Source organism: Diorhabda sublineata, chromosome 4, assembly GCF_026230105.1.
Source record: "Diorhabda sublineata isolate icDioSubl1.1 chromosome 4, icDioSubl1.1, whole genome shotgun sequence".
NCBI classification, from domain to species: domain Eukaryota; kingdom Metazoa; phylum Arthropoda; class Insecta; order Coleoptera; family Chrysomelidae; genus Diorhabda; species Diorhabda sublineata.
Genome location: NC_079477.1, coordinates 38126783 through 38154046, shown reverse-complemented (window position 1 = coordinate 38154046; position 27264 = coordinate 38126783). Strand labels below are relative to the sequence as shown.

The 27264-nt window shown below is 35.1% G+C and overlaps 1 long non-coding RNA gene across 1 annotated transcript in view; it reads right to left on the bottom strand.

The window, feature by feature from the left end:
* LOC130443430 (uncharacterized) overlaps positions 1-27264 on the bottom strand; it is a 91978-nt gene that overhangs the window by 51825 nt on the left and 12889 nt on the right. The window contains exon 2 of the long non-coding RNA XR_008909842.1: positions 11012-11038. This is a non-coding gene — a long non-coding RNA (uncharacterized LOC130443430). The remainder of the gene's footprint in view (positions 1-11011; positions 11039-27264) is intronic.

Genomic DNA, 27264 nt, shown 5'->3' with positions numbered 1-27264 from the left:
TAAGAACTCAAAAGAAAGAAGGTGTTTTAACGAGTGTTTTTAAATCAAAACGAACCTTGTAACTGTATTAGAACTTGAGATATAGATCTTTGAATGTAGAAAAATTGCCAAAAACCTAAAAAAAATCCATAACTCCACATTGAATGTCCGCGCCTAGCTCCTCTCCAACTCAACCGATTTGAGTGTTTAAGAACTCAAAAGAAAGAAGGTGTTTTAACGAGTGTTTTTAAATCAAAACGAACCTTGTAACTGTATTAGAACTTGAGATATAGATCTTTGAATGTAGAAAAATTGCCAAAAACCTAAAAAAAATCCATAACTCCACATTGAATGTCCGCGCCTAGCTCCTCTCCAACTCAACCGATTTGAGTGTTTAAGAACTCAAAAGAAAGAAGGTGTTTTAACGAGTGTTTTTAAATCAAAACGAACCTTGTAACTGTATTAGAACTTGAGATATAGATCTTTGAATGTAGAAAAATTGCCAAAAACCTAAAAAAAATCCATAACTCCACATTGAATGTCCGCGCCTAGCTCCTCTCCAACTCAACCGATTTGAGTGTTTAAGAACTCAAAAGAAAGAAGGTATTTCAGCGAGTGTTTTTAAATCAAAACGAACTCTGTAGCTATATTAGAACATGAGATATAGATCTTTGAATGTAGAAAAATTGTCAAAAACCTACAAAAATCCATAACTCCATATTGAATGTCCGCGCCTAGCTCCTCTCCAACTCAACCGATTTAAGTGTTCAAACTCAAAAGAAAGAAGGGTGTTTCAGCGAGTGTTCTTAAACTAAAACGAACTCTCTATCTATATCAGAACCTGAGATATAGATCTTTGAATGTAGAAAAATTGCCAAAAATCCATAACTCCACATTGAATGTCCGCGCCTAGCTCCTCTCCAATTCAACCGATTCAAGTGTTCAAAAACTCAAAAGAAAGAAGGTATTTCAGCGAGTGTTTTTAAATCAAAACGAACTCTGTAGCTATATTAGAACCTGAGATATAGATCTTTGAATGTAGAAAAATTGCCAAAAATCCATAACTCCACATTGAATGTCCGCGCCTAGCTCCTCTCCAACTCAACCGATTTGAGTGTTCAAAAACTCAAAAGAAAGAAAGTGTTTTAGCGAGTGGTTTTAAATCAAAACGAACTCTGTAGCTATATTAGAACCTGAGATATAGATCTTTGAATGTAGAAAAATTGCCAAAAACCTACAAAAATCCATAACTCCACATTGAATGTCCGCGCCTAGCTCCTCTCCAACTCAACCGATTCGAGTGTTTAAGAACTCAAAAGAAAGAAGGTATTTCAGCGAGTGTTTTTAAATCAAAACGAACTCTGTAGCTATATTAGAACCTGAGATATAGATCTTTGAATGTAGAAAAATTGCCAAAAATCCATAACTCCACATTGAATGTCCGCGCCTAGCTCCTCTCCAATTCAACCGATTCAAGTGTTCAAAAACTCAAAAGAAAGAAGGTATTTCAGCGAGTGTTTTTAAATCAAAACGAACTCTGTAGCTATATTAGAACCTGAGATATAGATCTTTGAATGTAGAAAAATTGCCAAAAATCCATAACTCCACATTGAATGTCCGCGCCTAGCTCCTCTCCAATTCAACCGATTCAAGTGTTCAAAAACTCAAAAGAAAGAAGGTATTTCAGCGAGTGTTTTTAAATCAAAACGAACTCTGTAGCTATATTAGAACCTGAGATATAGATCTTTGAATGTAGAAAAATTGCCAAAAATCCATAACTCCACATTGAATGTCCGCGCCTAGCTCCTCTCCAACTCAACCGATTTGAGTGTTCAAAAACTCAAAAGAAAGAAAGTGTTTTAGCGAGTGGTTTTAAATCAAAACGAACTCTGTAGCTATATTAGAACCTGAGATATAGATCTTTGAATGTAGAAAAATTGCCAAAAACCTACAAAAATCCATAACTCCACATTGAATGTCCGCGCCTAGCTCCTCTCCAACTCAACCGATTCGAGTGTTTAAGAACTCAAAAGAAAGAAGGTATTTCAGCGAGTGTTTTTAAATCAAAACGAACTCTGTAGCTATATTAGAACCTGAGATATAGATCTTTGAATGTAGAAAAATTGCCAAAAACCTACAAAAATCCATAACTCCACATTGAATGTCCGCGCCTAGCTCCTCTCCAACTCAACCGATTTGAGTGTTCAAAAACTCAAAAGAAAGAAGGTGTTTCAGCGAGTGGTTTTAAATCAAAACGAACTCTGTAGCTATATTAGAACCTGAGATATAGATCTTTGAATGTAGAAAAATTGCCAAAAATCCATAACTCCACATTGAATGTCCGCGCCTAGCTCCTCTCCAACTCAACCGATTTAAGTGTTCAAAAACTCAAAAGAAAGAAGATATTTCAGCGAGTGTTCTTAAACCAAAACGAACTCTGTAGCTATATTAGAACCTGAGATATAGATCTTTGAATGTAGAGAAATTGCCAAAAACCTACAAAAATCCATAACTCCACATTGAATGTCCGCGCCTAGCTCCTCTCCAACTCAACCGATTTAAGTGTACAAAAACTCAAAAGAAAGGTGTTTCAGCGAGTGTTCTTAAACCAAAACGACCTCTGTAGCTATATTAAAACCTGAGATATAGATCTTTGAATGTAGAGATATTGCCAAAAACCTACAAAAATCCATAACTCCACATTGAATGTCCGCGCCTAGCTCCTCTCCAACTCAACCGATTTGAGTGTTCAAAAACTCAAAAGAAAGAAGGTGTTTCAGCGAGTGTTCTTAAACCAAAACGAAGTCTCTATCTTGAATAGAACCTGAGATATTGAGGATAGAACGTGTGTATGTGAAAAACTCCCATAAGTAATGTAGAGGGGGAAATCGCATTTGAGTGTAACTTGAGAATGGTGAAAATTAGATAAAATCCGATGGTTGATGGCTGATCTGTGCATCAATACCTTTCATTGAAAAAAAAAAAAATTAAGCAAATCGGTTGGGTAGAACGCCTGAACGGACTCGGAATGGAAATCATCAATTTTTTTAATATATAAGATTGTGGCGTTTTGTTGAATTTTATTATCGTTTAACAAAAAGTTTCAAACTGAATTAAAGAAATCAATAGCCAAGGGATTCATCTGCAAACGGCTCAGGTGGTTACAGTTATCAAAGTTGTATAGTAATTATATTAACACAGTTATAAGAATTGAACGCGGTTCTTTACAAGGGGATTTAAAAAATAGTTGATTAAGCCTTATACTGTTCTCTGTCGAGTTTTCATATGCCATATTGGGCTTTAATTTTCTTCGTTCCTCCTGCTATGTCGCAAGAATAATCATCTTTTCTTTTGTTATGTTAAAAAACATATTAAAATATTTCTTTCATTCTAACTCTTCATAAACGAGTAAAATAATTTTGATTTTTACTATTAAACCGACACTGAATGTAATTTTTCCAGCTTTAAATTACCATTATAACTAATTTTAGATTTATACGCTAATGCAAAAGGAATGTACTTATGTTTACGCCGTAAACAGTAAAAAATTGTGTGCGGCATGTTGCTTATACAAGTAGTAGTTCATTAAAAATATCATTTTGCCATATGGTTTCGCACCTAGTAAGAATAATAGCCACTGATAGTAAGTTTTATTGATGATGTTGCCTTATTTTTGTTCTACGAGGGTTGCTTTGACATCGATAAAAAAATATTTACAATTAAATAAGTCCATTCCGATAGAGGACGACTCCATAAATGCAGAAGAAAACCCACAAAGCGGTACTCAATGATCATCGACAGACAGTGGGCGAGCTAGTAGACTCAGAAGACTTTCCAAAAAATGGCGTCTTGAAGATGTTTCCATCGAGTGTTTGGTAATGTTTCATACGTGACTTCATACCAAGAACAAAAGAACAATCAAAACAATGGATTAAAAAGGAAGAACCGTCTCCAAAGAAGGCAAAGACCGTTCCAACTGCAGGAAAGGACATGGCGTCGGTTTTTTAAGATCCGCGTGGGTTAATTTTCATCGACAAACTTGAAAAAACTTGAAAAACTATCAACGGCTAGTGTTATGCGAACTTATTGCAATATTTGAGCGAAGAAATCAAGACAAAACGGTCTCGTTTGGCTAAGGTAGCTAAGAAAGTGTTGTTTCATCAAGACATTCGTCAGATTAAGTCCTCTCGGATTATTTTCTGTTCCCAAACTTGAAAAAATGGTTCGGTGGTCGAAGATGTACTTCTAGGACCACCATCGCAGATGTACAAATGTAGTGTTTGAATATTTATCTCATTGAGTAACACCTACCTCAAGCCATCACTTGCCGAATTATATTTTCAACTCACAAAGGTAAAATATTATAGTTTGACTAGACAGTTATAACTTGGATACATATGGCTATGACCAATTGATCAATTAGGCAGAAGTAGGCAATTAATTTTTTATCTTCGGCAAGAAAGTTATTCCAAATAATTATGTTTTCTTACGGCGTTTTTAATGTATTTTTAACACATCCCGGAAACAGTTCGTGTTTTTATAATATACTCAATGACATAGAAACCCAAACACCCAGTAAAAATAATTTTATTTCGGTAATAGTTGGCATATAATATATCGGGGAGTTCGTGACGTATAAATAATTGAAATTTTGTGTCTAATGGTATCAGAATGTTGATACGAGAAAAAAAAAACGTGATTTGCGTTGAAGCCGAAGATTACCCATAATTTCCTGGTGACCAATATCCCCTCAGATTATATCGTTTCATATTTAAGAGCGATCAGGATTTGGAGAGGAAGTTGTAAATGATTAAACTTCTACCACAAACAAAACTGGAGTTTCTAAAGGACCTGGTGCAAGTAGTCCAAGGTTTGCCTCACATAGATTGAACCTGTCACAATAAAATAATGGATTGAAGGAAGGGGGAACCGGCTCCGAAGAATCCGAAGATCGTTCCACGTGCTGACAAAGTCATGGCGACTGTTATTTGGAATAATTTTCTTGAAAAATGAAAAACTTCCAACGGCGAGTATTATTCGAATTTATTGCAAAGTTTGAGCGAAGAAATTGACAAAAAAACGGCCGCATTAGGCTAAGAAGAAAGTGTTGTTTTATCAAGACAATGCACCAGCTTAAATTACAACCTTAAGCATCCTATTCGTCAAATTTAGCCCCCTCGGATTATTTTCTCTTCCCAGATTTGAAAAAATGGTTCGGCGGTAAAAGATTTCGACAGTTAATGGTTATTTTGAGAAAGATTGACGATTTTATCCAACATTTTTGTGTTTTCTTTTAGAAACTACTGCATTTTGCTACGAAGGAATTGTTGTTCCATCAAGACAATGCACCAGTTCCAACATCCGTTATTGCAATGACCAAAATTGATTAATTAAAGTTTGAATTGCTACCTCAAGCATCCTATTCATCAAATTTAGCCCCCTCGGATTATTTTCTCTTCCCAGATTTGAAAAAATGGTTCGGCGGTAAAAGATTTCGACAGTTAATGGTTATTTTGAGAAAGATTGACGATTTTATCCAACATTTTTGTGTTTTCTTTTAGAAACTACCGCATTTTGCTATGAAGGAATTGTTGTTCCATCAAGACAATGCACCAGTTCCAACATCCGTTATTGCAATGACCAAAATTGATTAATTAAAGTTTGAATTGCTACCTCAAGCATCCTATTCATCAAATTTAGCCCCCTCGGATTATTTTCTCTTCCCAGATTTGAAAAAATGGTTCGGCGGTAAAAGATTTCGACAGTTAATGGTTATTTTGAGAAAGATTGACGATTTTTTTCCAACATTTTTGTGTTTTCTTTTAGAAACTACTGCATTTTGCTACGAAGGAATTGTTGTTCCATCAAGACAATGCACCAGTTCCAACATCCGTTATTGCAATGACCAAAATTGATTAATTAAAGTTTGAATTGCTACCTCGAGCATCCTATTCATCAAATTTAGCCCCCTCGGATTATTTTCTCTTCCCAGATTTGAAAAAATGGTTCGGCGGTAAAAGATTTCGACAGTTAATGGTTATTTTGAGAAAGATTGACGATTTTATCCAACATTTTTGTGTTTTCTTTTAGAAACTACTGCATTTTGCTACGAAGGAATTGTTGTTCCATCAAGACAATGCACCAGTTCCAACATCCGTTATTGCAATGACCAAAATTGATTAATTAAAGTTTGAATTGCTACCTCGAGCATCCTATTCATCAAATTTAGCCCCCTCGGATTATTTTCTCTTCCCAGATTTGAAAAAATGGTTCGGCGGTAAAAGATTTCGACAGTTAATGGTTATTTTGAGAAAGATTGACGATTTTATCCAACATTTTTGTGTTTTCTTTTAGAAACTACTGCATTTTGCTACGAAGGAATTGTTGCTTCATCAAGACAATGCACCAGTTCCAACATCCGTTATTGCAATGACCAAAATTGATTAATCAAAGTTTGAATTGCTACCTCAAGCATCCTATTCATCAAATTTAGCCCCCTCGGATTATTTTCTCTTCCCAGATTTGAAAAAATGGTTCGGCGGTAAAAGATTTCGACAGTTAATGGTTATTTTGAGAAAGATTGACGATTTTATCCAACATTTTTGTGTTTTCTTTTAGAAACTACTGCATTTTGCTACGAAGGAATTGTTGTTCCATCAAGACAATGCACCAGTTCCAACATCCGTTATTGCAATGACCAAAATTGATTAATTAAAGTTTGAATTGCTACCTCAAGCATCCTATTCATCAAATTTAGCCCCCTCGGATTATTTTCTCTTCCCAGATTTGAAAAAATGGTTCGGCGGTAAAAGATTTCGACAGTTAATGGTTATTTTGAGAAAGATTGACGATTTTATCCAACATTTTTGTGTTTTCTTTTAGAAACTACTGCATTTTGCTACGAAGGAATTGTTGTTCCATCAAGACAATGCACCAGTTCCAACATCCGTTATTGCAATGACCAAAATTGATTAATTAAAGTTTGAATTGCTACCTCAAGCATCCTATTCATCAAATTTAGCCCCCTCGGATTATTTTCTCTTCCCAGATTTGAAAAAATGGTTCGGCGGTAAAAGATTTCGACAGTTAATGGTTATTTTGAGAAAGATTGACGATTTTATCCAACATTTTTGTGTTTTCTTTTAGAAACTACTGCATTTTGCTACGAAGGAATTGTTGTTCCATCAAGACAATGCACCAGTTCCAACATCCGTTATTGCAATGACCAAAATTGATTAATTAAAGTTTGAATTGCTACCTCAAGCATCCTATTCATCAAATTTAGCCCCCTCGGATTATTTTCTCTTCCCAGATTTGAAAAAATGGTTCGGCGGTAAAAGATTTCGACAGTTAATGGTTATTTTGAGAAAGATTGACGATTTTATCCAACATTTTTGTGTTTTCTTTTAGAAACTACTGCATTTTGCTACGAAGGAATTGTTGTTCCATCAAGACAATGCACCAGTTCCAACATCCGTTATTGCAATGACCAAAATTGATTAATTAAAGTTTGAATTGCTACCTCAAGCATCCTATTCATCAAATTTAGCCCCCTCGGATTATTTTCTCTTCCCAGATTTGAAAAAATGGTTCGGCGGTAAAAGATTTCGACAGTTAATGGTTATTTTGAGAAAGATTGACGATTTTATCCAACATTTTTGTGTTTTCTTTTAGAAACTATTGCATTTTGCTACGAAGGAATTGTTGTTCCATCAAGACAATGCACCAGTTCCAACATCCGTTATTGCAATGACCAAAATTGATTAATTAAAGTTTGAATTGCTACCTCAAGCATCCTATTCATCAAATTTAGCCCCCTCGGATTATTTTCTCTTCCCAGATTTGAAAAAATGGTTCGGCGGTAAAAGATTTCGACAGTTAATGGTTATTTTGAGAAAGATTGACGATTTTATCCAACATTTTTGTGTTTTCTTTTAGAAACTACTGCATTTTGCTACGAAGGAATTGTTGTTCCATCAAGACAATGCACCAGTTCCAACATCCGTTATTGCAATGACCAAAATTGATTAATTAAAGTTTGAATTGCTACCTCAAGCATCCTATTCATCAAATTTAGCCCCCTCGGATTATTTTCTCTTCCCAGATTTGAAAAAATGGTTCGGCGGTAAAAGATTTCGACAGTTAATGGTTATTTTGAGAAAGATTGACGATTTTATCCAACATTTTTGTGTTTTCTTTTAGAAACTACTGCATTTTGCTACGAAGGAATTGTTGTTCCATCAAGACAATGCACCAGTTCCAACATCCGTTATTGCAATGACCAAAATTGATTAATTAAAGTTTGAATTGCTACCTCAAGCATCCTATTCATCAAATTTAGCCCCCTCGGATTATTTTCTCTTCCCAGATTTGAAAAAATGGTTCGGCGGTAAAAGATTTCGACAGTTAATGGTTATTTTGAGAAAGATTGACGATTTTATCCAACATTTTTGTGTTTTCTTTTAGAAACTACTGCATTTTGCTACGAAGGAATTGTTGTTCCATCAAGACAATGCACCAGTTCCAACATCCGTTATTGCAATGACCAAAATTGATTAATTAAAGTTTGAATTGCTACCTCAAGCATCCTATTCATCAAATTTAGCCCCCTCGGATTATTTTCTCTTCCCAGATTTGAAAAAATGGTTCGGCGGTAAAAGATTTCGACAGTTAATGGTTATTTTGAGAAAGATTGACGATTTTATCCAACATTTTTGTGTTTTCTTTTAGAAACTACTGCATTTTGCTACGAAGGAATTGTTGTTCCATCAAGACAATGCACCAGTTCCAACATCCGTTATTGCAATGACCAAAATTGATTAATTAAAGTTTGAATTGCTACCTCAAGCATCCTATTCATCAAATTTAGCCCCCTCGGATTATTTTCTCTTCCCAGATTTGAAAAAATGGTTCGGCGGTAAAAGATTTCGACAGTTAATGGTTATTTTGAGAAAGATTGACGATTTTATCCAACATTTTTGTGTTTTCTTTTAGAAACTATTGCATTTTGCTACGAAGGAATTGTTGTTCCATCAAGACAATGCACCAGTTCCAACATCCGTTATTGCAATGACCAAAATTGATTAATTAAAGTTTGAATTGCTACCTCAAGCATCCTATTCATCAAATTTAGCCCCCTCGGATTATTTTCTCTTCCCAGATTTGAAAAAATGGTTCGGCGGTAAAAGATTTCGACAGTTAATGGTTATTTTGAGAAAGATTGACGATTTTATCCAACATTTTTGTGTTTTCTTTTAGAAACTACCGCATTTTGCTATGAAGGAATTGTTGTTCCATCAAGACAATGCACCAGTTCCAACATCCGTTATTGCAATGACCAAAATTGATTAATTAAAGTTTGAATTGCTACCTCAAGCATCCTATTCATCAAATTTAGCCCCCTCGGATTATTTTCTCTTCCCAGATTTGAAAAAATGGTTCGGCGGTAAAAGATTTCGACAGTTAATGGTTATTTTGAGAAAGATTGACGATTTTTTTCCAACATTTTTGTGTTTTCTTTTAGAAACTACTGCATTTTGCTACGAAGGAATTGTTGTTCCATCAAGACAATGCACCAGTTCCAACATCCGTTATTGCAATGACCAAAATTGATTAATTAAAGTTTGAATTGCTACCTCGAGCATCCTATTCATCAAATTTAGCCCCCTCGGATTATTTTCTCTTCCCAGATTTGAAAAAATGGTTCGGCGGTAAAAGATTTCGACAGTTAATGGTTATTTTGAGAAAGATTGACGATTTTATCCAACATTTTTGTGTTTTCTTTTAGAAACTACTGCATTTTGCTACGAAGGAATTGTTGTTCCATCAAGACAATGCACCAGTTCCAACATCCGTTATTGCAATGACCAAAATTGATTAATTAAAGTTTGAATTGCTACCTCAAGCATCCTATTCATCAAATTTAGCCCCCTCGGATTATTTTCTCTTCCCAGATTTGAAAAAATGGTTCGGCGGTCAAAGTTTTTCCCATAATGGCTAGAACCATCCTCGTACAGAGACCTGAAAGCCTTTCTTCAGACATGGTTGAACGCAACCAGGTTTTTACTCGAGGCAGGGTGTTGAAAGATCTTTCAATGGTTGGAAGCGAAATTTTGATTTGGGAAATTCAGTTCAAGGAATCTTTCCATGTTGTGCTAATTTTTATATAGTCGATGAGACGGCTCACTCAATATGTGTCTACGTCTCTTCGTGTTCGACCTTATTGGCACCAGGATAACAGGTATAAACACACCTGTTCATACTACCAGCAATTTCTAGTAACCACAATCGGTTCTTCCGTATTCAACAGCAAAAAAAATGATGATAATAATGTACACGAAATATTTTCAAAAATTCTTTCTTTATCCACACGATACAGACTTCCATAAAATTCTATGGAATCCATAAGTCTGCGTATTTATCGTAGCTAAGAAATTTAAATGTGCAGACTTTCTATCCAAATGTTTGGGTGAAATTTTTCACTGCGACTTCATAGTCTGTACGAACAAAAGTCTGTATCGTGTGGACCCACCATTAGATGTGAATATAATTTTTATTCTAAGATAAGTTGAAAGGCTAGTTAACAAATTTTAGAATCGATCATATTTCAAGGAAAGTACGTTGTACATGTCATTAATTAACTACATAGGAAACATGGTATTCCTAAAAAAAATCTGAGTCAACATGACGTTAACTACAAAAACAAATATCTAACAAGACGTTTCCGGTAATTATTTGGTCTAAAAAGTAATTCGACTTTAATGAGGACGATTCAGTATCTGAACTATTTAGTATCGTGAATAGATTGTTTTATTGGAAACATCTATGTCCCATGAAACAATCTCATTAAAAATAAATGTTGATAGAAGTAGATAAATAATTGGTTTGGTCAAAAATGGACGCCGTTGGAAGATAAAGATTTGGATTAGAGTTTGCGGGACTGATGACTAAGTTACATCGAAAATTCTCGACGGAACAAATCGCTACTTTATTCCAATTAAAAGTTATGACGCAAATAAGATCAGATACTCACCATCAACTAGACCAGATATCACCAATTCTGCAACAAAATAAAACGTTAAAAAAACTGGTAAAACGACGATAATATAATTCTAATCGTGACTATTAGCGATACTTGGATCGATTCTGAGAAAATGTGGATAAAAAGAAAATAATCAATCGACCAGCATCAACGGACGATCAAGGATATTCTTTCTTCCTTTCATCCCCCTTCAGAGAGTTGAGGCAAGAGCTTTTGGTCAATGAAACAATGAAAACCTCGCTCGTTATACGAATCACCCGATACCTACATCCCTTCGCAATCCTCTGGATTGTTTATTTTCGTATAGTTGAATCTGTAACTCCTTGCAAGTTCAGTTCCTGATAGCAGTTGAATATCTCCATTTTGACAGGATCGGAGATGTCAGCATCTTAATATTATCTGATACTAAAGCTACTCAATAAGGTTTATCAGTATGCAGCCTTAGATTTACTGTCAGCGATGAATTGAGGCAGGTTTTTGTAATCTTTGGTTCTAAGTTTTAGCTTGAGTGAAACCATCTCCAAGTGGATCCTTGTTTTTAAGTTTTTTCCCTTTCCTCTTAATTTTGGACTTGTTGGGGTGTGAAATGATGGACTCACGTTTCATCCATGATCATGAAACATTGCCAAACACTCGATGGAAATTCACGACGCTGTTTTTGTTCCATTGCGACAAACGCGGCATCCATCTTGCACACAGCACATTTCGGCTTCTTCAATTCTCCCAGAATTGATGTCAATATCATATACTGAAAATTCTCGTGGAATCCCCGGGTTTTACCGGCTCTGCGAACCCCCCGTCTTTCTCCCGGTTTTCAAGGCTCCTAGATAATCCGCTTCAATCCATTAACAATATCAGAAGATCAATAACTTTATATGAAAATACGTTGTGGAAGTTAAATAACAATGCGTATAATTTTTACCTTGTAAAACTCAATAATCGCTAAATAAAAACATCGACACATAATATGAAAAACAACAAACTTACTAGTTGTAAAAAACTTGTAGTAACGAACGTTTTTCTTCGTGAAACTATTAATAATGCACTTAAAAACTGAGCTAATGAATCGAGTTTCATTATAAAGCAAAATCGTTAATGGTTTTTTTATGTTCGTCCTTCCCGATTTTAAATCAACAAAGTACAATTTCACAATAATTATTATTAATATCTAGGTATGCATATACAGTGTTGATGCATAAAATGGAAAGCTTCTGATACAGTCCAATTTTCCATTGGAAGAACGGAAACGCTTCGCACTAATGATTCACTCAAAAAATCCTTAGAAAATATTAATTGTCCAAAAATATAATGAAAACGATCAGAACTTTCTTTGCTCCTCGTACTCGACATTTTAATTACATTTAAAACAAGATATTGGACATTGATTAAGAACTGATGTATATTAAATTTGAATCACCTGGTAGAGTAGTTGAAAAAAATAGTTTGAACAAAAAAAATTTGGTTTCAAAACACATAGAGCAGTCAACAACAAAATGACGCTGAAATTCTAGTACTTAAAATTGTATAAACTTGTCTTGCAGACCATAGATAGAAACTTCTCAATTGCCCAAATGGATCAAGGTCTTTCTGGTATGCAATAGAAGCGATCATCCATATTTTTCCTTCAAATTCAACTCCGGATTCTCTGCCTAGAGTTGGTTCATCAAATAGAATTTATAAACCGATATGGGACAAAACTTGGACATCAATAATGCCACTGGTCCAGTTGGACTACCACCAAGCGCAGCTGAGCTGACAACTCCTCTATGCCAACTCTTTACTCTATCATATAAAAGATGTCTCTTTTATGCAGTTTGGAAACTTGAGCGGGGAAGGACACCTCCACGAATTACGAAAACAATGAATAAATGGCAGAGATTATGGTATAGTGAAACAGAGAAAGCCCAATGGACGAAAAGACTGATTGGAGATGTAAGAGTGTGGATTGAGGAGGATCAATTACTCTGTTCCTTATATACCACGGGAGTTTTTGAGCGTATCTTGAGGCAAAAGGGAGAACCAGAACTGCATGAGGATGTAAGGGATGTAAGGATAAGACTCGTTGAACTTTTGAATGGATTGATGATTGATTCGGACAACATAATCCAAACTATGTTGTCCCGCAAGGATTTATAAAATAAGAAGATGAGGACCAGGTGGAAGGGTTTTAGCTGGTAGGCGCCTTATTGGGGCGGAGTAACCCTTCAGGATTACCCAGAAGGGAACGCAACACCACCAGGTGAATCCGCAACTAGGGACTACTTCCCCAGGTTTCCCCCCCCATAAACAAAATATATATTTATTGTGTCAAAACATATCTGAAAGTTTCTTTGGTTAGTCGAAACGTTTTCTTAAATTGATCATCACTGAGTTGAATTAGAGGGTCTCTTTAAACAACTCAATGGGGCTCTGCGACAATTTCTTCGGCTTCTTCTAGTTTTTCCAGTAGTCCAATATACAGATCGAGCATTACTACAATCCCTTAAAAATGATTTGTATACAATTATAATTTTCCTCTTTGGAGGGAGCGTTCCTATCGCGAGAAGAAATTTTTTCAACCTCCGATTGCTTTGTGCAGACGCTACGTTGGGATGCGCTGCAGGCGACTGCGAAGATCTCGCACTACACTGTCAGTCGGCGTTGTGCTACAACTACTTAAACATGTCCGCCATTATCGATGCTCCCGCCAAGTGTGATTCGTTTTTTACAGGTTAAAGGCCATGGCGCTGCAGAAATCCATCGGAGAATGAGTCGTGGGTATGGGAAAAACTTCAAGAGTGATGGTGTTGTGCGTGAATTTGTCGTTTCATATGATCTAGTTCAACCAGTTGACAGAAAGGTGAAAGAAAACTGTTTTGATTCACCGTTACTGCTTTGTCTACGGAATTTCCAAAAGTTTCAAGGTCTGTTCGTTGGCGCCAAATCTCTTTGTAGAGAGTATTGAAAAGCTTGTCCACAGAAATGACAAAAACGTCTCAATCTCTTGATTGCTTGATGAGGTTGAATGAAAACGGCCCTCGACCCAATTTCGAACATTTTTTAACACTGCAAAACATCGTATGAAAGTCGAGCAGAAAAAACTCACGAGTCGTTGAAGGAACAGTCCTTTGAAGGATATTAATTCAAATTTATTTCTATAGGCTCAAAATAAATGTATGTACGTTTATTTCTGTGGACTTCACTGAACGATTACGAAAGAAAAAAAGACATTTCGATTCTAATTATATCGACCGGTTATTATATTCAATATGTGTCAATGAATGTCCAAAGTACAAGAAAATAATGAACTTCGTAACACTCGGCATTGTTAACAAGTAGTAGAATATACATGTACATTGAAATTATTTTACTCACAAAGATTCAATGACGACTAATTCGTAGATTAAGGAACAAAATTGAAAATCGATTTTTTCTTCGTTAACTTGAAATTATTTGATATGGGTAACAACCAAATGCAGACACACACTTTCTATTCAAACAATTTATACAATATATGGGTATGAGGACGAAAAATCTGTACAAACTCTTCGTTTTAATTTAATTACTCAATGGTTAGTTACTACACTATAAATAGACAATTTCCAGTCGACTGGCTTCCTGGCGTTTGCCAAAGTTTGCTGAAAGTTCCCTTCTGAATATGCGTTTCGTCTGAAATTTCTCTAAAAACGTCCAATTGATCTCAGTTGAAGCACTTTAGGAACATTCCTAGACAATAAACGGAATATTCAAAACACAAAATTTCTTAGAAAGTGATTAACCGTAAACGAATTTTTCAGATTTTGTTCATAAAACTCGGCAAATATTTTACGTCGTGGTTTTCTTGTAAATTTTCAATTCTTGAAACTGAACTTCTAAAATAGACATTTGACATCTGTCAAATTACTAGGAACAGTCAATATTCTTAGTCAACGCCTACTTTACATGCTAACCTGTCTAAATATCCATGAATTTTTTGTCCCCAAGATAAAAATTTGACGTTTTTTAGTCTTTATCAAAATATGTATAAATGCAAATAAAAAATATTAAGAAACAACAAAACTATTAATAAAAATGCAAATAAATAAAATCAAATTGTGTTGTAACTCAATATTCGTCGAGGCGTTAGCCAGGAAAGTAGTTGTTTCCTCCTTTAGGAAAACATTTTCGAAATTATTTCAGAGGTGGATAGTAGAAATCCTCTATTTTGATAAATTTCCCACACCTCATTTACCATCGGAATCTATATTATCGACGACTACGCTCTAGATTTCTACATTATCACTTGTTCGCAGTTGGAGGGCGCCACTTAGCGTTCGCTGGGGAATATTTAACTACATGTACCAAATAGCGACGCTCTTCGACGTTGTCTTCAGTTCGGGACTCAAGCCTGAACGATGGTTGTTAAACTGCTCTGATGAGACGTAATAACGTCGAAACTAGTCAGTGATTACAGCCTCTCCTTGCAATAGTGAGCCATTGGGGATGTTAGTATAGACAGACGGGTTGTAATTCAATATTCGTCCACGCATTAGCCAGGAAAGTAGTTGTTTCCTCCTTTAGGAAAACATTTTCGAAATTATTTCAGAGGTGGATAGTAGAAATCCTCTATTTTGATAAATTTCCCACACCTCATTTACCATCGGAATCTATATTATCGACTACTACGCTCTAGATTTCTACATTATCACTTGTTCGCAGTTGGAGGGCGCCACTTAGCGTTCGCTGGGGAATGTTTAACTACATGTACCAAATAGCGACGCTCTTCGACGTTGTCTTCAGTTCGGGACTCAAGCCTGAACGATGGTTGTTAAACTGCTCTGATGAGACGTAATAACGTCGAAACTAGTCAGTGATTACAGCCTCTCCTTGCAATAGTGAGCCATTGGGGATGTTAGTATAGACAGACGGGTTGTAATTCAATATTCGTCCACGCATTAGCCAGGAAAGTAGTTGTTTCCTCCTTTAGGAAAACATTTTCGAAATTATTTCAGAGGTGGATAGTAGAAATCCTCTATTTTGATAAATTTCCCACACCTCATTTACCATCGGAATCTATATTATCGACGACTACGCTCTAGATTTCTACATTATCACTTGTTCGCAGTTGGAGGGCGCCACTTAGCGTTCGCTGGGGAATGTTTAACTACATGTACCAAATAGCGACGCTCTTCGACGTTGTCTTCAGTTCGGGACTCAAGCCTGAACGATGGTTGTTAAACTGCTCTGATGAGACGTAATAACGTCGAAACTAGTCAGTGATTACAGCCTCTCCTTGCAATAGTGAGCCATTGGGGATGTTAGTATAGACAGACGGGTTGTAATTCAATATTCGTCCACGCATTAGCCAGGAGAGTAGTTGTTTCCTCCTTTAGGAAAACATTTTCGAAATTATTTCAGAGGTGGATAGTAGAAATCCTCTATTTTGATAAATTTCCCACACCTCATTTACCATCGGAATCTATATTATCGACGACTACGCTCTAGATTTCTACATTATCACTTGTTCGCAGTTGGAGGGCGCCACTTAGCGTTCGCTGGGGAATATTTAACTACATGTACCAAATAGCGACGCTCTTCGACGTTGTCTTCAGTTCGGGACTCAAGCCTGAACGATGGTTGTTAAACTGCTCTGATGAGACGTAATAACGTCGAAACTAGTCAGTGATTACAGCCTCTCCTTGCAATAGTGAGCCATTGGGGATGTTAGTATAGACAGACGGGTTGTAATTCAATATTCGTCCACGCATTAGCCAGGAAAGTAGTTGTTTCCTCCTTTAGGAAAACATTTTCGAAATTATTTCAGAGGTGAATAGTAGAAATCTTCTATTTTTAACGAAAAATAAAAATTTCGACTTTCAAAATATTTTGAAAAAGACTTAGGAATACGGTCTTTAGCACTGTTTGGAAAAATGGAGACTATATTGAAAAATAAATAACAGTTCAAGTTACAAGTTACAATTTGTAGACAAAAGCTTGTAAAAACTGGAAAACCAACATGAAAATAACTAAATAAAGAAAGAAAACCACAACGAGTAATAAAATTATAGGTAAGTAAATATACCCTCAAATTATCGATTTGATTTCAATTGGCAAGTGATTATGCATTTTTCCGAGTTCTGATAGTATGGTACCGACTTAAACCACGCGATATTATGATGAACACAATCGAAAGCTTTAGACAAATCACGAAAAGTTTTAGCATTGAAATGATGGCTGATTAAGCTGGAGTAGATATTATTTAAGAGGGAGAATTTTGTGTATTTGTTACCCCAAATTGATGGATAGTAAGTATTTTATATTTAAATAGAAATGATAAATATGACCAATGAGTTTTAGAAAATGGTAAAATTGATTATTTTCCACAAAACGTATTAAGCGATAAACCAATGCGGTAAAAAAAAAGTCGCGTGTTGTTTTCTCGACCGAAACATATAAACAAAATCTCGAATTTTCAAAATAGGATCACAGTGACCTCTTTGTTTATCGCATTGACTTCATGTAAGAAACAATAGAACGCTGGTATAATAACTAGTAACTAATGGTAATTGTAAATATCAAACGCAACGAACATTTAACAAACCGTTGATTATTTTTAAACAATAGACACCAAGTCTACTGACGTATTTCGTTGATAACAAGTGAAATTAGCAACGTCACTATTTAATACACCCCGTGTACGTTTACCTTCTGACGACAATTATACTGCTATCAATATACAAGGTATTTTATAAATTATTTCGTGTATGTCATCTCCGGAATGGAAATTTATGTAAACAAACTTTTTATATTTTGCAAAGAGATGAATATGTTGGATCAATAGGATAAAACTAACGATCCGTTTATTACTATAAATCCGACTCTACGAAGAAGCTGGTTAAATCAGTTTCCAATTATCTGAAACCGTTTAAAAAATAATATTTTGAAAGTTCCGCATAATATGTGAATGTACGTTTACCAACCGTCCTGTTTTCCCAGGACAAGTCCTAGTTTTTGTAGTGTCTCGGGACGTCTTGAATAGTTTTTAAGCAGCGTTCTGGGTTTTCAAATTTTAAAATTCGCGCGCTTCGTCTCAAATCTTGCATTAGACATACAGAGCTAGCTATCCAGTCAGATTACTTTTTAGTTATAACTATATTTTATAGTATCTAATAATATCTAAATATTGTCTGGTTTTTCTAACCTCAAATCCTGATTTTTTAAATTTTAGGTTGGCAACCCTATGTGAATGTCGCCGCCGCCGCCACCGCCTCCTCATTCTTCTGAAATTGCTTTTTTCTAGTCCATTTCTTTGAACCTTTAAACCAACTACTGCGGTCGTAAATAAGCGATTCCGGCGAAAGTACCAAAGTTTTTCGATATCTTCTTCACCCAGAGGTACTTAACGATATATAAGATTGAAAATTTCATTGATTTAATGACGAGGAGGCACCCAAAAGTAACCGGAATAGCTTTCCCATGGATGGAGCTTTCGTAGTACTGATTTCTACCGCTAGGGCCTACCTAGCGCAACTCGCCGCCAGTTCAGTACCGCGCGGGCCGTTGACCTGCCACGTACCGTCCGTGAATAACTTGCCGCTGTAAAATTTTGTTTTCTACTCGGTAAAAACGTTGCTGAAACTGTTATAATGTTGAAAACCGTTCACAAAGATGATGCTGTGGGGAAAAATCAAGTGTATGAGTGGTTTTCTCGATTTAAAAATGGCGACATGTCGATTGATGACAAATCTCGTTCTGGACGTCCATCAACTGCCCGAATCGATGAAAATAATTCGAGAGTTTGTGCCCACAGACAATTGATCAACTGTCTGAAATCAGTGGAATATCTTGGAGCTCCGTTCAGCAAACAGGTGACTGGTTTTTCCACCAAGACAACGCACCTACACTGTTAACCAGTTTTTGGTTGAAAATAACGCTGCCCCACGCACCTTAATCGCCTGATCTGGTTCCGTGCGACTTTTCTTGTTTCCACGCATGAAAAGGGGCATGAAAAGACGGCGATTTGAAAATATTGAAAGACATCAAGAAAAGAACGAGACAGGAGCTTGCAATCACATCTCTAAAGATGAATTCAAACGATGTTTCGAACAGTGGAAGCACCGCTGGGATAAATATATTACTTGTAATGGAGAGTATTTTGGAGGGGATAAGGTTGTTTTGTAAATATATAGCATTTAAAAAATAATTACGGTTACTTTTGGGTACCTCCTCGTATAATAAATTTTACTCAATTCTTGTTTATCATCAACTTGTAATTTATTTTATTTTGATTATTAGATTGATATTTGATTGTTAATTTTTGATGATTTTTATCTTGAATTTTTTTTATCTTTTCAATAACCTCTTTAAAGAAAGTTGTCGCCAATGAACAGACCTTGAAACTTCCGGAACTTCCTTAGAAAAAGCGGTTTTCTTTAACCATTCTATCAACTCGTTGATTCAAGTTATTCTAAACGACAGATTTGCGTCTTTGGCCCCATTAATCAGGCACCATCACTCATGAAGTTTTCCCCATACGCACGACTCATTCTCCGATGGATTTCTGCAGCACTATCGCCTGTAGCCTGCATCAATAATTGAAGGACATGTTTACGTGGCTGTAGCACAACGCCGACTGACGCCTGAATGCCAAAAACGGCGGAGTGTGTACTGCAGCCGTCTGCACGGAGCGATCGGAGGTTGAAAAAAAAAAGCATTGTACATAAACAAAGTACATTGAAACATAGATTCTAAATAAAGTAAAGTTTTGTGATATTATCAAAATGTTACATCTTAAAAATGAATTTTCTCAGTTATGATTGCACCAAATTTAAAAAACTTTATATTGGTGAGCAGAGAACCGAAATTCCTTTCCAACAAGGTGCCCCACGACCCCTTTTCTTATTCAATATTCTCATTTTAATAATAAAAATCGACGTGTTGAAGGTTTTTGTATAAAAGTTATTGAAATTATTTTGCCCGACCCTGTAGAATATATTTTACGCGTTAATTTATTGTTGGGATTGAAGTATTTTTAATAAATACGTCGGAAAATGCGCAGAGTTTATCAAATCAACTATATGTAGGTAATTAATAGTTCCAAACAAAAGAGATGTTATTTTCGAAAATTTGGCCTTGAAGTTCGTTGACCCCGCGCTACCTTTTTCCTACGCCTATGAAAAATTTCCGTGTCAGAATGTTTGCTGATACGATAATATTTGGGTTAGCAACGCCTCCTCTAATGACGTAATTTTCAGGCATTTAAATTTTAAACTCCTCTATAGTGAGTCAGGTTCGGAGTATGTCTGTTAGAGATCCCCTCCAACTGAATTTAGAGCCCCCCTGCGTAGGCCTCTTTATGTCGGTGTATTGCCGAGACAAATTAAAATAGACACACAATTGGACTTGAAATAGTACGGAGTTTTTCCCGTATCAATTATTTCAATAGTTAAAAGTAGGTTTGTAATCAATTTAAATTCTATAATATAATCTAAAACACGGTTTATAATAATTGCTACAGAAAATGTGTACGTAAAAAATTTGACATTTATTGTAATAATTTTGTTAAAAAAATACCAGGATTACTACTTAACTTTCGAGAGACAAATAAAAACAAATATTTGTTTATTGTCCTTCAAAATAATCCAAATCCAAATAAATATAGTGTCGAAGCATTTCATCTCGATTGAGGTACCTCCAAAACTTGTGATTTGAACTCAACGACCGTTTCTTTAGCAACAAAAAGCTTTAATACAATCATGTCAAATATACGGCCCGCGGGCCTCTTCCGGCCCGCCCGTGCCGTATGAATGAGATCCGCGATCGCAATGTGCCACAGAAAGAGAATTCAGTTCATCTTTATTTATTTTCAACCTGGTCCACCTACGAATCCAAAATTTTATATATGGTCCTCTACAAAATTGAGTTTGACACCTCTGCTTTAGTGGAAGAAGACAAAGAACCAAAGAAAGACAGAACAAACAAATGGCAAGCATGTTCCAAGAATCTGGATTAAAGATGGAATAATATTGAATACTCTGAGCTAAAATAAATAGAAGAGGAAGTGCCAAAAGCAAAAATTTTTTACCCAGTTCTATATCTACTATGTATGGTACCCCAGTATTCCAAACCAAACATCAAAACATCGAATTTATGTGTCATCTGCCATTCTATTAGTAGCAGACGGTTTATTTACACTATTTCTCCTGTATAATTTCTAGAAAAGTCTATTTATTCATTTTTATTCGTTTGTTTTCGTTCCAGATATTTTATTTAGGTTTATACTTGTAGTGTGTTGTAGTGAACAAAACGAATTAGCAAACTAGTTTAAATAAATTAGTGAAGTGATAGTGACACGTGAATTATTAGTTTAGTGTAGTTAGAGTGTGTAAATAAATTGAGAACGTGAGAGACTGAGTTTATTATTTAACCCCACGAGCGGAAAGGGTGTAAATAAATACGAAAAACATTAACCCTACGAAAAAATCTATCTAGTAATAACCGAAACTAATTTTGGGCTTTTTTTATTATTTGTTCGAATATTCTCGTGATTGTAGGGTTCAAATTTGAAGGAAATTTTTCCTTCGAACGTTTTTTTTTGATGATAAATGTGAATATGACACGACACACAAAAATAGCATGAAAATCGCCGAATTTGTAGATGATACATCGTTCCATTAGAACAATTCGGAACCGTTGGTTCTGAATGGTACCCCAGTATTCCAAACCAAACATCAAAACATCGAATTTATGTGTCATCTGCCATTCTATTAGTAGCAGACGGTTTATTTACACTATTTCTCCTGTATAATTTCTAGAAAAGTCTATTTATTCATTTTTATTCGTTTGTTTTCGTTCCAGATATTTTATTTAGGTTTATACTTGTAGTATATTGTAGTGAACAAAACGAATTAGCAAACTAGTTTAAATAAATTAGTGAAGTGATAGTGACACGTGAATTATTAGTTTAGTGTAGTTAGAGTGTGTAAATAAATTGAGAACGTGAGAGACTGAGTTTATTATTTAACCCCACGAGCGGAAAGGGTGTAAATAAATACGAAAAACATTAACCCTACGAAAAAATCTATCTAGTAATAAACGAAACTAATTTTGGGCTTTTTTTATTATTTGTTCGAATATTCTCTTGATTGTAGGGTTGAAATTTGAAGGAAATAGCATGAAAATCGCCGAATTTGTAGACGTTCCATTAGAGCAATTAGGAACAGTTGGTTCTGAATGGTACCCCAGTATTCCAAACCAAACCATCGCATCTCTACCACGTCAATGCGAGCTCCCCAATTTAAACAAAAACCTTTTTGAACAGTTCAAACATCGAATTGATGCGTCATCTGCCATTCAGTCCTTGTTTGGTATCCAAGGGCTCAATATTCAACAATGCAAAAAAATGCATAATCATTTGCCAATTGAAATCAATCCCGCATTCCGTAATAATTTGAGTGCACATTATTATCTATTACTATTACCAATAATTTTGTTATTTATTGTGGTTATTTCTCTGTATATTGAAATTTTATTTGTATCTTTATTTTAGTTATTTTTATGTTTAGCATGTAAATGAAAACGCATATACGTCACACGTAATCGGTCAAAGTTTTGAAAAACCTTAACGATTCTGGCAAATAAACCCGAAAAGTCTTGCATTCCATCGATACCGACTGACATTTCAAATAGCAAGAATTCATATATGAGGAGGTCACTGACCTGGCCTCTCTAGTTATGTCTAAGTCTAGATACGTCGTAAATATATAACTAGTATACAATTTCTGTTGTATTTCTTGTGAACTAGTTTGAAATAGAAAACCTTTCTTTCGATTACGGGGTGAATGGCACAAATTGTATACGTCCCACAAAAATATCTATTCACATAATTTGGTTTGTAATCAAGACAAATATATCGATGATATTTTTCTCGTTGTACTTGTACTATTTCATTTTCCCTCTATAAAATCCTGTCTTCAAATCTAATACTCCATTCAACTCTTAGAATTCCTTAGCACTGGCAACTTGGTTTAGACCACATTAAATAACTTTAAAATATGATGCGTGGTGCGGTCTATGAGTTCTTGGCTTCATATAGTAGAGTTCTGACAATATCAATTGCAAAAGACAGTTATAAAACCGTCAGTCCACGTGGACTCATCATCTCCACTGTTTGCCAATGAAAACATCGAATCGTAAACATAAATGCAGTTCTATTGACCGAAGCTGTCGGAAGGCGTACGTACATAATTTCTTTGCTAGACAGTCTGTGATAGACAGTGGCTTTGCTGGGTGAGATTTATTTAATTCATAAATTTCTTTAAATAAATAGAAACATGGCGTTGTTTAGACTATTGGCGAATGAAGACAATGAAATTGCACCGTGTAGTGAGAAAAACCGAAAAACGTGTAAAGAAAAACCCAAATCAGTTGACAAAGCTACTCAAGATTTTTTACGTAGGACAATTTATATTTTATATAAGGAGAACAGGGTTGCCACATTGTCGACAAAGGTTTCTAACCAGTTTTTTATAATCTACAATTGATATTGGAAATACTATAAATAGAGTGCGTTCGCACTTCTAACGAAGGATTTACACCGACACAAACCAAAAAACAGAATGGAGGATGTTTCCGGTGATTTGTGATCATCATTTTCAATAGTTGTTTCGATTGGAATCATTTGAAGATGACCCACGTGCGGAAGGTCTCGGAAAGACAATAACTACTACAGATAACATTAAAATAGTGAAAGAGATTGATATAAGTGACCAGCCCTAAAAACAAAAGGAATTGTGAACGATTTTTACTGATTTTCCGGCAAGACAATGTAGGCTGATCAATAGCAACGGGTGACGAAAATTATGATGATCCGACATCCCAAAGAGATTCATGCAGTGGCGTGGGTAAAGAGAACTTACGCCAAAAAAAAGCAAAACCACTAAAAGAGTGATGGTTGTAATATTTTGGGCCTGAGAAGGCATTTTTTTGATCGACTTCAATCTTATTGACTTACTAAGGTGATTGCGTCAAAAAAACTGTCGAAAAAAAAATGATTCCGAGTTCGAATTGCTACCCCACGTATTCGTTAGATTGAGCCCCCTCGGGGCACACTTGGTGGTCGGAGTTTTTTCCAAGGATAAAGAGGGGTGATGTCTGCAGTTGTTGGGCCATCCTCAAATACCAATTTAAAGGGCCGATCACGGCATTTATGACCTGGACTGAATCGAAATTGTTGCAGATTGGGAGAGCTATATCTCTGCTAGTTGTAGTTGCTTTATTTGTACGAAATTTCATCCCGATTCGAGGTTCAAACGTTTAGGGGTTTAGTATATTGCGTACAAATTATATTTTTCATTTCAGTAGGTTTCGTTTTATCAATTTTGCTATCGCGGAGCTCGTTTGATGTTTATTTGTATATAATTTTATTAGTAGCAGACGGTTTATTTACAGTATTTCTATTTCTTATTGAAAAATAACTTGATTATTATCTACCAAAATTCATTTTCGCGGAATTAGTACCTTATTTTCCGATATTTTATTTATTTATTTTTACTATTAACAAAGTGCCAGCCACAACTTTTTATCCTAGTCAAACTCTAAGACCGTTTTCCGACATCTTGAACATTTTTAAAACTGGTTTAATGACATCAGACATATAGGTATATATTCAATGTCAAACAGGTAACCGAAATTCCAAAGACGTGGTATAATTGCAACTGAATGCGAAATTTTATGCAAAATAGATTTTTCTCCAAATCGAATTTTCTTCGAACTTCTTCAACGAAATATTTCGCGAATGAATCATGGAAAGGCACGTATTAATTACACGTCATAAATATTTTTAGGCGGAAACGTATATATATATATATATATATATATATATATATATATATATATATATAAAATATAGTTTTGCCTTGCGTATTTATAGTACTTCCGTTAATTCCGATCCATTGATGAATCAAAATATTGCCATTCATGAATACGGAAAAGAGACCGAATTTGAAACATGAATGAAAACCACGAGCGTACCGGTGTCCGTTTTTAGCGTGGGCCATTTCACTAATTTGGTATTGTTTCTAATACTAAAAAAAAAAAAACGTAGTAGAACCATAATTATATATTATTTGATATCAATTGAAATATTTTTTCAATAAAAAAAGGTGGAGTTCAAAATACGCGTTATAATAAAGTGATTCGTATCAGTCCATGGAAAATTGCAGGTAAATACACTGCTCAAAATAGTTTGAAAATATATTTACACCCCAATAGTTTTACTAATTTAAACTATACGAGGTCTGGTTATTAAATAACGAGACTGCGCGTCTAGAGGGCGCCCTAGACCAAAGATTGAAACGTCTTAGGTGGAACGCGTTTGGAAAATGATGAAAAGAAACTGTCACTAAGTGATTTGGAGGTTATAATCATTATTTGTATGCCAAGGGTCTCTTTGTTGGACGAGTCTGAAGACGCAACATTTTTTAGACGACGCATTAGAATGTAACAAGGATTATATTATATTTTTTCTGGTTGAAGTTTTTGATTTCTTTGCAGTGTTTGTTTCTTCAAGAAATTGATGCGTTTTGAATATTTGTTCGTGTGAATATCTTGTTTTATCTCAAGAGTACTTTTAATCATCGAGAATGTAAACCATAAAGTAGAACTTTTCAAAATTTTAGATTTTTCTGAAAAATCTACGTTTTCCGTTGGGTTTTTCGCCTTTTTCTGGTGACACCACTTCATAATTTAGACAAAATTACGGATAAAACAAATAATTTCAGAAAATTAAAAATTTGAAGTTATGCAAAATCATCGAAGTGAAACTGTCAATTGTCAATCATTGAAGTGGTTACTCCAGAACGTCCCGAAAGCGTTTCGCAGAACGGAATTGTCATTTTCACAACATGGAACACTCAAAACGCAACTTTCGGTGTGTAAACGAATACAGAACGAACAACTCTAAGATGGCGTCGTCTAAAAAGGTTTAGGCTAAAGTTCTTCTACAAAAAGTAGTTAAAAACTAACGAGATAAAAAAAGTTTTTCAATAGATCCGACGGATGGTGTCAAAACGTTGTCTAAGTAACAGTTTTCTTGCCGTCATATATAAATGAATCAGTTGAGCCAATGGTGGACAGTATAAGAAGAATACCAGAATCCCAGCAATTTCCGTTATCTAAAAGAGCCGCAGAATATTGCGTTAAATTGGAGATCTACTAGATCTACTTGTCTAATCTAATAGTAGTTTTGCAAGCTCTGGTACCGTGATACTCATAATAAACTATACAAACTCTCCATTGAATTGCGTTTCGTGAACCTAATTATCATCTTCAGACATCGATATACATTTGACTATAGCATGGACATCGAATTTATTCGCGGAAAATCATTGGAATAGTTATTTGGAGTTTGTTATTTTATCGCGAATATAAATTTCTTCAAATGCATAAATGAGCTGTTAATCTGTGACTAACTCTTCTCGGATGTGATACAGAAACACCCATGAAGGTGCTAATAATGATTCACATACGTATTACGTTGTTTCAATAGAATTTTTAAAGGATATTTGATACCAGTTTCTTTTTCTTTGATGACATCATGACAAAATCATTTTTGTTGAAATTGAATAATTGTAAATGAATAAAATTACACGGGTTTGTATTGCAGCGTGTTTTGAATAGTACAGGTAAAATAGGATTCAAACCGAAATTACTGTATAAGCCTAGCAGCTTTTTTTAAAGCATTTTTAAAACGACAATAACTCGAAAACTAAGAGGAATTCGAGAAAAAGTGTTCGAACAAAAAGTGTAGAGCATAAAATTTTCTATAAAAAAAGTCTCCGGTCATTTTTTCGTTGGAGCCACTATTTCTGAGTAAATCTACTTCAAAATGTTTTTGAGTACATGGACTCATTTTACGGCGAAAATTTTGAGGTTAGGAAACAATGCTTAGAGACTAATCTGTAGAGAATTTTGTGCTGTACATTTTTTCTCTAACACTATTTTTCGAATTCCTGGTAGTTTTCGAGTTATTCGCGATTCAAAATTTTTTCGAGTGTATAAACCCATTTTACGATGAAAATTTTGAGGTTAGGAAAAAATACCTAGTATACTTTTTGGTACAGAATTTTGTACTTTACATTTTTTGTTCCAGCAGTTTTTCACGAATTCCTCATAGTTTTCGAGTTATTCGCGTTTTAAAATATTTTTGAGCTTCGAAATCCATTTTATAATAGAAATTTTGAGGTTAGGAAAAAATTGAAACATTTTTTGTACAGAATGTTGTGCTT